The following is a 17,121-nucleotide window of genomic DNA, read 5'->3' as shown; positions in this document are numbered from 1 at the left end:
GAAAACAGATATTTACATTGCAGTTCACAACAGTAGCAAAATGACAGGAAGTAGCAACGAAAATAATTTTATGGTGTTTTGGGGGTCCCCACAACATGAGGTATTAAAGGGTCGCTGCAGGAGGAAAGTTGAGCAGCCCTGCTGAAAGCCATGTTTAGGCCATCACTCATAACAGTAATGTACTGCTGAAAGACTTTGGGGCACCTCAGCATTACTGCACCCCTTTCCTGGGAACCAACCACGCATACACTGGAGCTTTGAGTGCTTTCCATCCCCATTGTAGTCTTTCTTCAATAGACCTGGACCTGGAACTGGGGTGAGACGACCTGCAGGTGTTCCTCCTTGTAATCGCCATAACATTGATCAAGTAGAGTTAGCTGACCGTTGAATGAACTAGTCAAAATAGTTGACAAATGATTTTTGGACTTTCCCTTTGATTCTGTACTACCCCCTCCCTGATTTTGTGGTTTTTCCTTTAAAAGAGCTTGTAATAGACAAAGCAGGAGTCCTTCCTTCTCCTCTCGAGGCTGAGGGACCTCTGCCGTGGCAGAATAAAAATTCCTCGTGCTATTGCATCAACCGTGCTGAGAGTGTCTCTTGGGGCGACCTCCTGCTTGGTGGGGCTTTAGGGCCCAACACTGCTACTAGAGCCTCCAAATGATCTATGTATGCTTTCTAAGTTTGAAATAAAAAATCATAATAAAAGAAGAAATAATGAGAAAAGTTTGTTTTTTTAAATCAAAAGCAGTCAGTCCAGCAATGACTTGTATTCCCCTAATTTCCCCATTCCCCCTTGCTTTGATTAGCCAATCGTGTCAGATTGTGAAGTTAAGTTCCCACCAATGGGTATAATGCAATGCAGCCAACACCTCCACCTACAAAAAAAATAGCCATGTTTGCCCAGGTGTGCGTTCTAGCACTTCTTTTGCCACCCTCTCCTCCAAGAACTAACTTACCTAGCTACTTTATTTTTCCCTTTGAGTGTTCTTTTGTGCAAGGCGAGATTATTTATTGCCTGTTAATAACACCATGCATACCTATTTGGCTTGTTTTTTTTTTTCTCGAGACAGGGTTTCTCTGTGTACCTTTGGAGCCTATCCTGGCACTAGCTCTTTAGACAAGGCTGGTCTTGAACTCACGGAGATACGCCACCACTCTGAGATTAAAGGCGTGCGCCACCACTGTCTGGCGGAACCATGTAGATCAGAATGATCTGGAACTTAAAAATCAGCCTGTTTCTGCTTCCCTAGTGCTGGGATTAAAGGGGCGCACTAACATGCACAACAGCATTGATAAATTTTAAACTGTAGTATGATGAAAGCGCCAGGCCTGGTGTGTGATCTCACTAATCTTTGACAGTAAAAACAAGCATCCTCTGCTGACTTTTGACCCGCGATCAATTTTATTTTATAATTTTTGTTTTTTGAGGCAGGGTTTCTCTGCTTAATAGCCCTGGCTGTCCTGGAACTCGCTCTGTAGAGCAGGCTGGCTTTGAACTCAACAGAGATCCGCCTGCCTCTGCTTTACGAGTGCTGGGATTAAAGGCGTGCGCCACCACCGCCCGGCCACGAGCAGTTTTAAACACTGAGGTGGTATTTGAACCAGCGACTTAAGGTTCTTAAACCTGGGTTTTGGAAGGATGCCTAGCTACAGGTCACAACCACTGCGCATGTCTAGAAGCAGTTCCGGGAACCCGGAGCAAGGGTGGGGGTGGAGCTACATTATTCCCAGGACCCCGCAGCCGCAGAAAGCAGCCGACCCGGGGTCGCAGGAAAGGCCGACCTCGAGCCCGGCCGGCAACCAATCAGAGCCCACCAGGGCAGCGCCTCAGCCAATGGCCTGAGCGAGGGCCTTGGGAGCGGGTTCCAAATGGTTCGAGGGGTCACAGGAAAGCGGCGAACGTGGCCGGCGACCAATCAGAGCCAAGCGGGGCAGCGCCTCAGCCAATGGCCTGCGCGAGGGCCTCGGGAGCGGGTTCCGAATGGTTCGAGGGGTCGCAGGAAATCTGCGAACGTGACCGGCGACCAATCAGAGCCAAGCGGGGCAGCGCCTCAGTCAATGGCCTGCGCGAGGGCCTTAGGAGCGGGTTCCAAATGGTTCGAGGGGTCGCAGGAAAGCGGGCGAACGTGCCGGGTGGGATAGCGGCGTCCCGCTGGCCCGATAGTTCCATCCGCCAGCGCAGCGTGGCGGGAAGCACGCCCAGACGGGGTTTTGGGGTGAGCGGATGGTGGCCGTCTGCGGCCGAGATGCCGCTTCCCTGTTTGCCCCGCTCCTCCGCCATGGACAAGTGGAACGTCCCAAGATGGCCGCGCCCTGCAGGGGCTCGAGCCGGGCGGCGGCTCCCGAGTTCCCCCCACGCCCGACATCCATGTGGTTCAGCCCAGGCCGCCGCGATCCGCGGCTCAGATGGTCCCCTCCGGTCACACGCAGTGGTTTGGGCCGAGCTAGCGTCACAGGGCTTGGGAGTGGCTACTTCCCTGAGCACCAGGTCTTAGGGTGGGTGCGGTCCTGAGACTGCAAATATTTGAAAGGGAACACGTTGTGGAGTGACCTGGTTTTCACTTTTGAGATAGAGTCGTACACTCTATATTGTCCACACTGGCTTCTAACATCCTGTGTTGGCCAGTTTGACCTAAAACTCGAGGAGATCCTCCTGCTACCCTGCTGAACACTGCGGTTATAGGAGTGATTGACAGGGTGGGGAGGGGCTTGGGAAAATACCGAACGTTACACAGATATTTCATAAAAGTAACTTTCGTGAGCCCGGCATAGTGGCACACTCCTTTAATACCAGACTCAGGGGAGAGGGGCAGAGGCAGGCGGATATCTGAGTTTGAGGACATAATGGTTTACAAACTGAGTTCTAGGACAGCTAGGGCTACGAAATGAGACCCTGTCTTGAGTCCTCGCCAAAAACAAACAAACAAACAACAACAAAACAAAAAAACAAATAACAAAAATAGTAACAATAGGGGCTGGAGAGATGGCTCAGCACTTAAGAGCACTGGCTGCTCTTCAAAGGACTGGGCTCATCCCTAGCAGCCACAAGGTGGCTCACAACTCTCTGGAACTCCAGTTCCAGGAGAGCACTCCCCTGGTCTCTGCAGACACCAGGCACTCATGTAGGGCAGAGACATAGAGGCAAGCAAAATACCTAGAGATTTAAGAGAAATAAAACCCACCAACAATTAGCTTCATATCTTTTTTCATAATTCATGTCCATTCCCTGCATTCAGTCCTTCCCCATTCCCTTATACTTAGTCTTTCTTGTTCTTTTCTTTGCTATACTGTGTCCCATGTAAACATTTGCTTACATATATACATATATTATTGGCTACATTCCAAATATAACAGGCATTTTTCTGAGAATAAAATACATTCTAAGTTCATCCATTTTCCTGCGAGTTTTTGTTTAACTTTTTTTTTTTTTTTTAGCACTGAATAACATTCCATTGTTTTAAATATATTGTTGGGATTCTGGAACCCCAAAACCACCAAGAGACCACATCCAATGCAAAAGCAAAGTCTTTTTTTATTACAAGTTAAATGGGATCCATCTGTCCGTTGGTCCACCCGCTGGTCCGATGGAGGAGGGACCCCCCAAGAGCAGCAGTGGGGCAGGGGGATAGAGCAAAGGGGGGATGGTCTGGGAGTCTTCAAGTTGCACGGACAGTCTGGGATAGGCACACCTCCAGGCTGGGGGAACCTGTCCTGAGGTAATTGGTCAGCTGCAGCTGGGGAAAGGTTGCTATACCTGGAAGCCATGGGGGAGCGGTTACTGCATTCCACCATTAACAGTAAAGCACATCCAGAGCCCGCCAGCGCCAGCTCACTTCTGATTGCTTCCTTACCAAATGGAGAATACCTGGCAATTTCTTCCCAGTAATTAAGGCAAGGCCAGGGGCTCAGCACATCCTGCTCAGTCAGGGGCCTGTATCTTGCTGGGTCTTTTCTGCAGCCTGTCACAGTTGCCAACTGGGGTGGGGAGTGCTGGGTAAACCCTTCAATACGGCTAATGAAAATTTGGTGTGTGTGTTAATGGACTAGATAGATTTCATTCTTTCCTATAGTGATTAAAGCAGCGATAAACATGGGGGTGCCAATATCTCTATGGTAGGGTATGGGGTTCTTTGAGAAATCTTCAAACTGATTTCCACAATGACTTTATATTAGCTTGCACCACTATCAAAAGTTGATTAAGGGTACTTTCTCTCCACATCCTTTCCAACATTGGTTGTCAGATTTATGGACAGCCATTCTGACTGGGGTGAGGTGGTATCTCAAAGTAGGTTTAATTTGCATTTCCTTAATGGCTAAGGATAGTGAACACTTTAAAAATGGTTATTGGTCGTTTTTGTTTGGTTTTCCCCATGCAGACCTCAAACTCAGGTATCCACCTGTCTCAGCCTCCTGAGTGCTGGGATTAAAGGCATGCGCAGTCACCATCACCATTACTACCCTCCAGCCCGTTTTTATTTAAACAGTTTCTCTACGTCCTGGCTGTCCTGGAACTCACTTTGTAGACCATGCTGGCCTTGAACTCACAGAGATCTACCTGCCTGAGTGCTAGGATTAAAGGCATGCGCCACCACGCCCAGCTCATTTGTACTTTTTGATGACTGGCAATTTTGTTTCCTTGGTATTTAATTTAATTTAATTCTTTGTAAATTCTGGCTATCAAGCAGGGCGGTGGTGGCGCACGCCTATAATTCCAGCACTCGGGAGGCAGAGGCAGGTGGATCTCTGTGAGTTCGAGGCCAGCCTGGCCTACAAGAGCTAGTTCCAGGACAGGCCACAGAGAAACCACAGAGAAACCCTGTCTCGAAAAACAAAAAAAAAAAAAAAAAAAAAAAATTCTGGCTATCAGCCCATTGTCTGAGGTGTAGCTAGTAAAGATCTCTGCTCTTGGCTCTGCCCACTGTTCCCTTGTAAGACTTTAAGACAATCCTGAAGCCATTTTTGACAATTCTGAATCCTCTCAGCCTCTGTGCCATAGTGCTTCCCCTCCTCCCCGGGAACCAAGGACCTAACAGCTACACTCACACGTACTCGGTTCCTGAACAATTACTCATATACGTATGCTTTGGTTCGGTCCCCTGGGAAACGGGGTCAAAATGACCTCTTACCTCATCTGATCTGGCAACAGCTCTCCAGTCAATTATTGGTAATAGCCCTTGCAAATAAGCCAATCAGAATGTTCAAAGAACAACCCCCCCTTGCTTCTGTGGCCCCTTTAAAAGTAGACTGTACCAGCTATTCGAGGTCCCTCGGCTTCCCGAATGCTGGGGGACCCTGTCATGACAGAATTAATAAAATCCTTATGCTTTTGCATCGGCTGTGGTGTATGAGATGGTCTCTGGGGGTGACTCCTTCTCGGTGTTTGGACGCTAGAGTCCAACACCCTTTGATGTACACAAAGTGTTCAATTCCATACAGTTCCATTTGTTGATAGTTTGGGTTAGTTCAGGTAATATATTAAAAAAAGTTCTTTAGGTCAGGCATGATGACACATGCCTTTAATCCCAGCACATGCTGGGGGTCTACAGTGAATTCAAGGACAGGTTCCAAAGCAACAGAGAGAAACACTGCTTCGAAAAACCCAAAACAAAAAAAAAGGGGGAAGAAGGGCTGGAGAGATGGCTCAGAGATTAAGAGCATTGCCTGCTCTTCCAAAGGTCCTGAGTTCAATTCCCAGCAACCACATGGTGGCTCACAACCATCTGTAAAGAGGTCTGGTGCCCTCTTCTGGTCTGCAGACATGCACACAGACAGAATATTGTATACATAATAAATAAATAAATATTAAAAAAAAAGGGAAGAAGAAAAAAGAGAAGAGATGAAGGAGGAGAATAAAGAAAGGAAAAAGAAAGAAAAAAATACAGACCAATTTTTTGATGAACACAGATGCAAAAATTCTTAACAAAATGCTTACAAACTGAATTCAGGTATACACTGAGAAGATTACACATTATAACCAAATGGGCTTCATCCTAGAAAGGCAACATTGTTACAACATACATAAACCAATAAATGGAATACAAACAAACTCAAGGACAGAAATTACATTAATTATTTAAACTGATGTTTAAAACACATTGGACAAGTTCGACAAGTTTTTGTGATAAAAGCTCTGGAGACTGTAGGAACAGATGGAAAACACCTCAAAATAATAAAGGTTATATACCAACATGTTATTATAGCCAACATTATATTAAATGGAGACATACTGAGCATTTCCTCTAAAATCAGGAATGAGATAAGGAAAGTTGCCCACTCTCCTCTACCTGTTTTCTACAGTGTCAAAGTCTTAGCTGTAGCAATTAGACAAGAGACATAAAAGGGGTAATAGGAAGGGGAAAAGCGACACTCTTTTCTGAGACCCACTATGTAGCCCTATGGAACTTGCTATGTAGACCAGGTGGCCTCACACTCATGGAGATCTGCCTGACTATGCCTACTGAGTGCTAGGATCAGAGCTGTGTGCCACCACACCCAGCCCATTTCCTGTTTTTAAGTTTTTGAAGAAAGAGTCTTTTGATGAAGCTCAGACTGTCCTAGAACTCATGGAAATCTTCCTGTCTCGGCTCTCAAGTGTTAGATTACAGGTATGGGCTACCAACCACACTTGGTGACTCACATCGTTTTTATGTTTGTTCATTTTGGCCAGAGAGTTCAGTTTGCCTTTGTTCAACAGTCAGCAATTTCTCTTTTCCTGGTGGTACTGGGGATGGAACCCAAGGCTTTACATATGTTAGGCACATACACCAACACTAAGCCCCATCCCTAGTCCCAATTATCTTATCATCCTGTTCTGGGGTGTTTTGACTCTTTTCAATGTATGCCATAGGCATTTAGGTATTCTTATCTGTGGCCCAGATCTAAGTCAAATACCATTTATTGCATGAATGACTTAAGCTTCAAATATGATTTAGAAGCAATAGTGTCTAATACTCTGACTTCTCTTGTTGATTTTTATCTTACACCATTAAGCAGGAAAAATGTTCAGGATTCTCAACAATAACCTTTTAAAAAAATATAATTACCTAGGGCAAGCAGAGAAACTGCATGAGTCAGAAATAGCTTTTAACCTGCAAGCTAATAATTTAGGACTAAAAGTGACTGGCTTCTTTGGAAATTAGAAGTAACCCATCCCATCTGTGGGCATAAGTCTCCATGTCTCTTCAGTGCATCATCACCTCAGTGACATTCCTGGAGGTCTGCCCTGGATCAAGGATAACGGATGTCCTACTAGAGTTCTCAGCGGGGGCAGCAGTTTTCCCTTACTCAGACAAACTACCAGAAATAAAGTGTGAGGAGGAAAGGTCTATTTTGGTTCACAGTTTTGGAGGTTCTAAGTCATGGCCTAAGCAATCTCTAGCAGGCCGTTAGCTTTCAAAGGTCAAAAATAAGTGCTACTAGCATCATCCTGGGCAAGAATCCTTTAACATATGGATATATGGGCTAGAGAGATGGCTCAGTGGTTAAGAGTGCTTGCTGCTCTTTCAAAGGACCCAAGTTTGGTTCCTTGCATGTAGCTTCAGTTCCCAGGGGACTTAACACTAATGGTCTCTGAAAGCATCTGTACTCATAATTGCACACTCTCACACAGGCACACACATAATATAACTAAAAATACAATGAACCTTAAAAAAAGAAAGATATGGGTCTTTGAAAGCCATTCAAGATCCAAACTCAGGAAGCTGTTCTGAGATGTAGCACTGGAGATTCTATAGTGTTTGTGTGAGGACAGATCTCATCATTTCTTTTTTTTTTTTGTTTTTTTTTTTGTTTTTTCGAGACAGGGTTTCTCTGCGGCTTTGGAGCCCGTCCTGGAACTAGCTCTGTAGACCAGGCTGGTCTCGAACTCACAGAGATCCGCCTGCCTCTGCCTCCCGAGTGCTGGGATTAAAGGCGTGCGCCACCAACGCCCGGCAGATCTCATCATTTCTATGCTCCAAGAGGGAACTCTGTATTGGATAGGTAATTTAACTTGTCCTGCACCCTGAGCAGGGAAATGAGGCTAAGAAGTGAAGTAGCTCCACCTCAGTCATCTCAGTTCCCACCTGAATTCACAGCTCACATACTGGTTTTGATGTCATCTTCCCACTTTTTAAAATGGGTTTTATTATATTCTAAATTTTGGTAAATAGTCTGGTCTATCAACTCACACCTCTGTTCTTGCTCCTCAAAGGAGGATAGAACAATTGTCTCCTATCTTCTCCATGGCATCCATTGCAGATTGCAACACAACTAGTGACAGCCTGGGGGATGACAGTGGTCCACATGTCAGTCTTCATCCGAGTTACTGGGACCCATGTACTGGCAGATAGCATCATAGTGGAGCTCTACAACCTGGTTCTCTCTCCCAAGTTGCACCAAAGCTTGACTCTGCACGCTGTCCCGACTCAGAAGAAGTCCCACCTGAGGAGGAATGGGGAGAGTCAGCAAAGGCAGCCTAGATCCTCAGTGATCTCCAGAGTCATTTCCAGGTGTGGGGACTCACCTTTCCAGCATGTGGTCCCAGCACCACCATCACACGGTGACCCTCTCCCTTGGGAATCAGGGTTTCCAGCATGTTTTCTGTCACGCCTACAGATGAGGTAGAAAGAAATGAGATCGCTGGGCGGTGGTGGCGAACGCCTTTAATCCCAGCACTTGGGAGGCAGAGGCAGGTGGATCTCTGTGAGTTCGAGACCAGCCTGGTCTACTAGAGCTAGTTCCAGGACAGCCAGGGCTATTAAACAGACAAACCCTGTCTTGAAAAAAACAAAAAAAAAAACAAAAAATAAAAAAAGAAATTTTTTGGAGGAATTCCTTAAATGTGCAAGACTGAGTATCGTTATGATTTTGTTTTTGTTTTTTGAGACAGGGTCTCTTTGTGTAGCTTTGGAGCCTGTTCTGGAACTGATTCTGTAGACCAGGCTGGCCTTGAATTTACAGAGATCTGCCTGCCTCTGCCTCCCGAGTTCTGGGATTAAAGGTATGGACTACTACCAGCCAGCTTCTTTATGATTTTTAAAAAATGATATATGTATGTATGTATGTGTATATCTGCCCATTAAATAATCTCCTCTCCTCTGTGTGTGTCTTTCTTTTTTCTACTTCTTCCCTCATTCTCTCTCTTTATTGAGATACACTCTCTTTATGTAGTTTGGACTGTCCTGAAAGTCACTGAGTAGGCCCCATGCCCTCTGAGTGCTGGGATTAAAAGCATGCACCACCATTCCTGGCTTTAATTTTGTTTTTTTAAAAAATCTTTTAGAGGGTTGGAGGGATGGCTCAATGGAACAAACACTGCCTGCTCTTTCAAAGAACCCAGGTTCGATCCTCAGCATCCACAGGGCTCTCCCAACTGTCTGTTATTTCAGTCCCAGGGGATCTGATACCCTCTTCTGGCCTCCAGTAGCACTCACTGGATCCGTGTGGTGTACAGATAATACATGCAAGCCGAACATTCATGCAAACAGAATAATAAAATGACTTTACATTTTTTGTGTGTGTGGGGGAGTATACTTGTTACATTGCCTGTGTGAAGGTCAGAAAACAAATTGTCCGAGTCAGTTCTCTCCTTTCATGTGGGTCCTTGTTTTTATTTTGCTCTTTTGCTTTTTGGTTTTGGAGGCAGGATCTCATGTGTGGTTTGAGATTTGATATGTAGCTAAGGATGACCTTGAACTCTAGATCCCCCTTGGTTTTAAGAACTGCTGATATTACAAATGTACAGGTGTGATCCCATAAGACACTACACACTGCATCTTCCAAGCATATATATATTGCTTAACTGTATTTCCATCCAACTGGTCCAGAAATCTTTAGCCAGGAAGAACCTTGAACTTCTGCTCTTCCTGCTTCTGCCTCTCAGTTGCCTAGACTACAGACTTGCCACTAAGGCCAGCAAGACCCTTTTTATCTTTTTTGTTTGTTTCTCTTTTTCTGAGACAGAGTTTCTCTGTGTAACAATTCTGGCTATCCTGGAACTTGTTTTATAGAACAGGCTGACTTTGAACTCACAGACGTCTACCTGCCTCTGCCTCTCCCGTGCTGGGACACACTTTGTCAAAGTCAAGAAACCAGATGCTGGAGAAAAGATTCAGTGGTTATGATGAATGAGTCCATTCAATTCACAGCACCATATGTAGCTCACAACCATCTGATGTCCCCTTCTTTCTTCAATAGGCACCGCACATGTGCACATACACACATACAAATAAAAAAATAAGTCTATTTGGGGCTGAGAGATGACTCAACAGTTAAGAGTACTTGTTCTCCAGAGGACCTGGGTTCTCTTCCCAGAAACCACATGGTGACTTACATCCATCCATAACCCCAGTGCCAGGGGATCTGACCCCCTCTGCTTACTTCTGAAGGCTTCTACCATGCATGTAGTTCACATGCATACATGCAGGCAAAACATTTATACATACACATTTTTAAAAATTTTTCTTGAGCTCTACATTTTTCTCTGCTCTCCTCCCTGCTTCTCCCTTCCCCTTATATCCTCTCCGAAGGGCCCCATGTTCCCAATTTACTCAGGAGATCTTATATTTTTCTACTTCCCATGTAGATTAGGTCCATGTGTGTCTCTCTTAGTGTCCTCATTGTTGTCTAGGTTCTCTTGGGTTGTGATCCTCTGTTGAGAGTTCTTTGTTTAGATCTGTACTCCAATTTTTTTATTGTATTAGTTGTTCTTTTGATAAACAATTTCTTGATTTCTTTGTATATTTTGGAGATCAGCCCTCTGTCTGATGTGGGGTTGGTAATCTTTTCCCATTCCATAAGCTGTTTTGTCTTGTTGACCATGTCCTTTGCTTTACAGAAGCTTTTCAGTTTCAGGAGGTCCCATTTATTAATTGTTTCTCTCAGTGTCTGTGCTGCTGGGGTTATATTTAGGAAGTGGTTCCCTGTGCCAATGCGATCAAGTGTACTTCCCACTTTCTCTTCTTTAAGGCTTAGTGTGCTTAAATTTATGTTGAGGTCTTTGATCCATTTGGACTTGAGTTTTGTGCATGGTGATAAATATGGGTCTATTTTCATTCTTCTACATGATGATATTCAGTTGTGCCAGCACCATTTGTTAAATAGACTTTCTTTTTTCAATTTGATATTTTTTGCTTCTTTGTCAAAAACCAGGTGTTTGGCCGGGCGGTGGTGGCGCACACCTTTAATCCCAGCACTTGGGAGGCAGAGGCAGGTGGATCTCTGTGAGTTCGAGCCTGGTCTACAAGAGCTGGTTCCAGGACAGGCTCCAAAACCACAGAGAAACCCTGTCTCGAAAAACCAAAAAAAAAAAAACCAAAAAAACCCCCCCAAAAACCAGGAGTTTGAAGGAGTGTGGATTAATATCCAGGCTTCAATTTGGTTCCATTGGTCCTCCTGTCTGTTCTTATGCCAATACCAGGCTGTTTTCATTACTGTAGCTCTGTAGTAGAGTTTGAAGTCAGGGATTGCAATGCCTCCAGACGTTCTTTTATTGTACAGGATTGTTTGGGCTATCCTGGGTTGTTTTTTTTTTTTTTTTGCTTTTCCACATGAAGTTGAGTACCATTCTTTCGAGGTCTGTGAAGAATTTTGTTGGGATTTTGCTGGGCATTGCATTGAATCTGTAAGATTGCCACTTTTACTATGTTAATTCTGTTGGACTCTAGCGTCCAAACACCGAGGAGGAGTCGCCCCCAGAGACCACCTCACACACCACAGCCAATGCAAAAGCATGAGGATTTTATTAATTCTGTCATGACAGGGTCCCCCAGCATTCGGGAAGCCGAGAGACCTCGAATAGCTTGCACAGGCTACTTTTAAAGGAGAAGGCCACAGAAGCAAGGGGGGTTGTGATTGGCTTATTCGAAAGGGCTATTACCAATAATTGGCTGGAGAGCTGTTGCCAGATCAGATGAGGTAAGAGGTCATTTTGACCCCGTTTCCCAGGGGACCGAACCAAAGCATACGTATATGGGTAATTGTTCAGGAACTGAGTACGTGTGAGTATAGCTGTCAGGTCCTTGGTTCCCGGGGAGGAGGGGAAGCACTATGGCACAGAGGCTGAGAGGACTCAGAATTGTCAAAAATGGCTTCAGGATTGTCTTAAAGTCTTACAATTCTACCAACTACCAACCCAAGAGCATGGGAGATCTTTCCACTTTCTGGCATCTTCTTCAATTTCTTTCTTTCTTTCTTTCTTTCTTTCTTTTTTTTTTTTTTTGGTTTTTCGAGACAGGGTTTCTCTGAAGCTTTGGAGCCTGTCCTGGAACTAGCTCTGTAGACCAGGCTGGTCTCGAACTCACAGAGATCCACCTGCCTCTGCCTCCCGAGTGCTGGGATTAAAGACGTATGCCACCATCGCCTGGCCTTCAATTTCTTTCTTCAAAGATTTCTCTTTACCACTGTTCTATATCATCAGCCCTTTTTAAAAATGATTTATTTAGGGGTATTGAGATGGTTCAGCACGTGTGGGCACTTGCCACCAAGTCTGACAATGACCTCTACAAGCACACCAAGGTACACATACCCCCTCCCCAAATATACACAAAATAAATCAATGTAAAACTTTATTCTTTTTTGGGACAGGATCATGCTGTGTAGTCTTGGATGGTCTGATTATTAGATAGTGCAGGCTGGGCTTGAACTCCTAGCAGTCCTTCCTCTGCCCCCTGAGTGCTAGGATTACAGGTGCGAGCCACCATGTATTATTTCCTTCTGTCCATTCATCCTTTTTTCTCAGTGTGTGTGGGGGAGGGGTGTCAAGACAGGGTTTCTCTGTAGCTTTTGGAGCCTGTCCTGGAACTCACTTTGTAGATCAGGCTGGCCTTGAACTCACAGAGATTCACTCGACTCTGCCTCTGAATGCTGGGATTAAAAGCATGTGCTACCACTGCCCGGCCACTCATCCATCCATTTTTATGCCTTTAATTTCTCCAGAGTAGGCCTTGGCACAGGGTGCTAGAAATGACACTAGTTTTTCTTTTTATGCCCTCACCTGTACCTGCAGGGGTCTTGCACTAGCCTCCCTTTGTGCCCTTGATACACTCCTGTGCCCGTCCCTTCCTGCTTTTACAGCCATGTGTGACACAGATCCTCAGAGGGTGTTTGGAGGTGTTTTTATTTCTGTGAATGTTTTGTGTTTGCATGTAGACCTGTACCAAGCGCTGGCAGAGCTCGCGGAGTTAAGAAGAGGGGTGTTAGAACTCTGGCAGTTCAAGGCCACTTGTCTACAAGTGAGTTCGAGAACAGTCAGGGATACATACTGAGACTTTGTGTCAAACAAAAACAACAACAAAACTATTTTAAATCATTAAATAAAGTAATTAAACTGATACGAAGGAGCCCAAGCTGGTGGGGCCCTTGCCTATGGATTCGTGGCCTACTGTACAGAAAGAGAGAAGTCTGACAGTAGAAAGTGTTTGCTTAAATTGAAGTGTGATGTCTTCTCCCTCAAACCTGTTTAAAGGCAAATGATTAATAAATTAAATTGAGCTGGACATGATGACCCATGCCTTTAATTTTAGAACTCAGAGTCAGAAGAAGGTGAGTCTCTGGAGGTTCCAAGCCAGCCTGGTCTACATAAGTAATCAGTCAGACATACGAACATACAAATGAGACCTTAGCGCTCTCTCTCTCTCTCTCTCTCTCTCTCTCTCTCTCTATATATATATATATATATATATATATATATATACATATATATACACACACATATATATATATGTATACACACACACACATATATATACATACATACATACACACACATATATAGTTTTTTCGGAGCCTGTCCTGGAACTTGTTCCATAGACCAGGCTGGCCTTGAACTCTGAGATCCACCTGTCACTGCCTGGAGCTGGGGTTAAAGGTGTGCACCACCACTGCCCGGCCTTCAAAAAATATTTTAAAAAGGTAAAGACAATCCAAGGGCCTCCTCTACCTCCTGGTTCCTATTTTAGCGAACATCTATTTACTTATCTATTACTTATACCATTAATAATATTGAGAAATTAAGGTTGTGTTTTTTTTTGTTTGTTTGTTTGTTTTACCCAGGAACTCGTGACAATCTTCTGCCTCAGCCTCCCAAGCGTTAAATCACCCCAGGTGAACAAAACTTCTGACAATCCTCTATCATTGAAACTTGAAAACAGCAGTTCTGAACCTGTGGGTTACACCCCATTTGACAAGCCTCTGTCTCCAGAACGATTTGCATTACGATTCCTAATGGTAGCAAAATGACGTAATGAAGAAGCAAGGAAACTGATTTTATGGTGGGGGGGGGTCACCACAGCACGAGGAACTGGATCAAAGGGGCGCAGTTAGGAAGCTTGAGAGCCACTGCAGGGAAGACTACACTAGGATAACCTAAGGCCTCACCTCCTAGGCTTTTGTCCTGAAGTATACCCACTTGGCCCCACCTAGGAACCTAACAGACAATCACGGGCCCTCGGCTCCCAAATATCGGCTCTCTGCCTGCCCAGGCCCATGGGAGGCTAAGGCTCCCCCAGTAAATGGGCAGGGTTTCTTGGTTTCGTTTTTGCCGCGCAGGCGCAATGTGTTGCAACAAGCTACAGAAGCAACCCCTTGGCCTCCTCTACCACCGGCAGAGGGCGTGTATCCAGTAGCTCCTGGAGCTATAGGAGTTTGAGCTTGTGCAGGACAATTTAGCCTTGGACCCAAACGTGGGGAGAACACTCACGATTCCTCAGTCAGAAGATCTAAAGAATCCCCTCAAGATAGCACGAGCGGCTGAGCATGATGTCTCATGCTTATAATTCTAGCACAGCAGGCAGAGAGGCAATAGGATTGCCACAGGTTCCAGGCCATCCTGGTCCACATTCACGTAGCTAGTCAGGGATAAACGGTGAGACCCTGTCTTAGAAGAAAAAAAAATATCTCAGGGAGGCAAGAGGATTGTCACAACTTCCAGGCCATCCTGGTCCACATTCACGTAGCTAGCCAGGGATCACAGTGAGACCCTGTCTCAGAAGAAAAAAAATATCTCAGGGAAGCTGGGCATGGTGGCTCAAGCTGCAATTTCAGCATTTTGGAGGCAGAGACCAAGGACTGAGAGTTCAAGGCCAGGCTCAGTTATACAGGAAGGCTGAGATAAGCCTAGATTTCATGAGACCTTGTTTCAGAAGACTGTGTTGGGCTGTAGAAATGACTCAGTAGTTAAGAGCACTGGCCACTCTTCCAGAGGGCTCGAGTGTCGGTCCCAGTACCAAGGAATCTCCCAACTCTCTAACTCCAGTTCCAGGGGATCCAATGGCCTTTTCTGGCGCCAGGCATAAAGTTGTGCACAGACATACATACAAGCAAAGCAGCCATGCGCATTAAAAAATAAAATTAGTTCCAGGACATGATCCAAAGCTACAGAGAAACTCTGTCTAAAAAAGCCAGATTATGACAACAATAATAATATAAAATTAAAAAAAATTAAAATGGGTAATGGATATGCATTGGTGGGTAAAGTGCTTGATGCGCAGGTATTAGGACCTGAGTTCAGAACCCCAGCATGCATGTAAAATCTGGGCAGAGTGGTATATCTCTAATCTCAGCAGTGGGAGCTGGCAGGGGTGACAGAAGGATCCCAGGGGCTCAGTAGCCCACCATTTAGCCAAAGTGGCAAACTCTAGTCCAGTGAGAGATCCCGTCTCAACCACAATAGAGAGCCAGGTATGGGCTAGACTTTAGACTCTGGAAACAGGTAGACAGACCTCCGAGTTTTGAGGCCATTCAGGGCTGCCTAGTAGGACCCTGCCTCAAGCAAAGCAAAACTATGTACGGGGGCTGGAGAGATGGCTTAATGGTTAAGAGCATTGGCTGCTCTTCCAGAGGATCCAGGTTCTGTCCCCAGTCCCCACATGGCTGCTCACAACTGTATTTCCAGTCTCAGCACATCTGATGTCCTCTTCTGGTCTCTGAGGACTCTGCATGCATGTGATATTCAGACATAGATGCAGGCAGAACACCCATATACACAAAATAATAATACATTTCTTTTGGTTTTTCGAGACAGGGATTCTCTGTGGCTTTAACGCCTGTCCTGGAACTTGCTGTGCAGACCAGGGTGGCCTTGAACTCGCAGAGAATGGCCTGCCTTTGCCTCCTGTGTGCTGGGATTAGAAGTGTGTACCACCACACCCTGGCTGAGATGGCTCAGTCTTTAGAGCATTGGCTGTTCTTCCAACAGACATGGGTTGGATTTCCAGAACCCACAGATCCTGTTGAACCCCACCTTGGGGGAAAAATGAGAGGCCCAGTAGAATATGTCCATGTGAGCCCATCAATAAATTCTAATGAGCTGGGCGGTGGTGGCGCACGCCTTTAATTCCAGCACTCAGGAAGCAGAGACAGGAGGATCTCCGTGAATTCGAAGCCAGCCTGGTCTACAGAGGGAGTTCCAGGACAGGCTTCAAAGCTACTAGAAACTCTGTCTTGAAAAATCAAATGAAGAAAGAACTTCTAATAGGCTTTGTTTTAGACATATTCCCATATTCTGCCTTTCCCTCCTTACCTGCTTGTCCTAACTCTGGCCTTTATCCTCCTTGCATGCCTCGACAGCAGTTAAGAACTTCCTTTCCTCCCTACAGCTGGTAGTTGGTAACCTTTGGATAGTCCCTCTGGGCTGGTACTCCCCAAATGCCACACCTGACACTGAAAATTCATATGGAGCAAGCCAGACCGGCCATCACCCCAATCCCATAATGGCAATTAGGGACACCTCTTGAGAGGGGGGTAGACATTGGCCAGACAGTTTAAAGTAAAAAGGCCCCAAGGAAAAGCATATAGTTTCTTTTCTTTTTTGGCTAAAACCCAAAAATGTCTGGGCACCAAAGTGTTTTGGGAAACCTGATCTTGAATCTGGCTCCTAAACAATTCTAGAGTGACCCTTCCAGAGAGGAGAATAGTGAAATAAAGACTTTGCAAAGACAAATTTCTTTCTAGTCAAGAGAATAAAATTTTTGAACAGGGTGAAAACCTTATATTCCAGTTGGGCCTGTTCAATAGCTTTGTCAAGAAACTACCCTTTGGAAGGTATCCTGACTGTAAGTCAGTGGTTTCTTTACAGCCTAAGGGCCTTGACCTAACAGGGGTTGCCTATAAACATTGGAAAACAGATATTTACATTGCAGTTCA

The 17,121-nt window shown here is 45.2% G+C and overlaps 1 long non-coding RNA gene across 1 annotated transcript; it reads right to left on the bottom strand.

The window, feature by feature from the left end:
- Positions 1 to 7,817: 7,817 nt before the first annotated feature.
- LOC121442611 lies at positions 7,818 to 16,553 on the bottom strand. The gene is made up of 3 exons (XR_005973577.1): positions 16,499 to 16,553; positions 8,504 to 8,589; positions 7,818 to 8,421 (listed from the first exon to the last, which is right to left on the bottom strand). It is a non-coding gene; the product is annotated as an uncharacterized LOC121442611 (long non-coding RNA).
- Positions 16,554 to 17,121: the final 568 nt, after the last annotated feature.

The sequence above is a fragment of the Microtus oregoni genome, unplaced genomic scaffold (genome assembly GCF_018167655.1).
Source record: "Microtus oregoni isolate MIOR12 unplaced genomic scaffold, Mior012 000092F_002, whole genome shotgun sequence".
Taxonomy (NCBI): Eukaryota; Metazoa; Chordata; class Mammalia; order Rodentia; family Cricetidae; genus Microtus; species Microtus oregoni.
The sequence above is the reverse complement of the archived record's forward strand: the minus strand, read 5'-3'. Positions and strand labels throughout refer to the sequence as shown.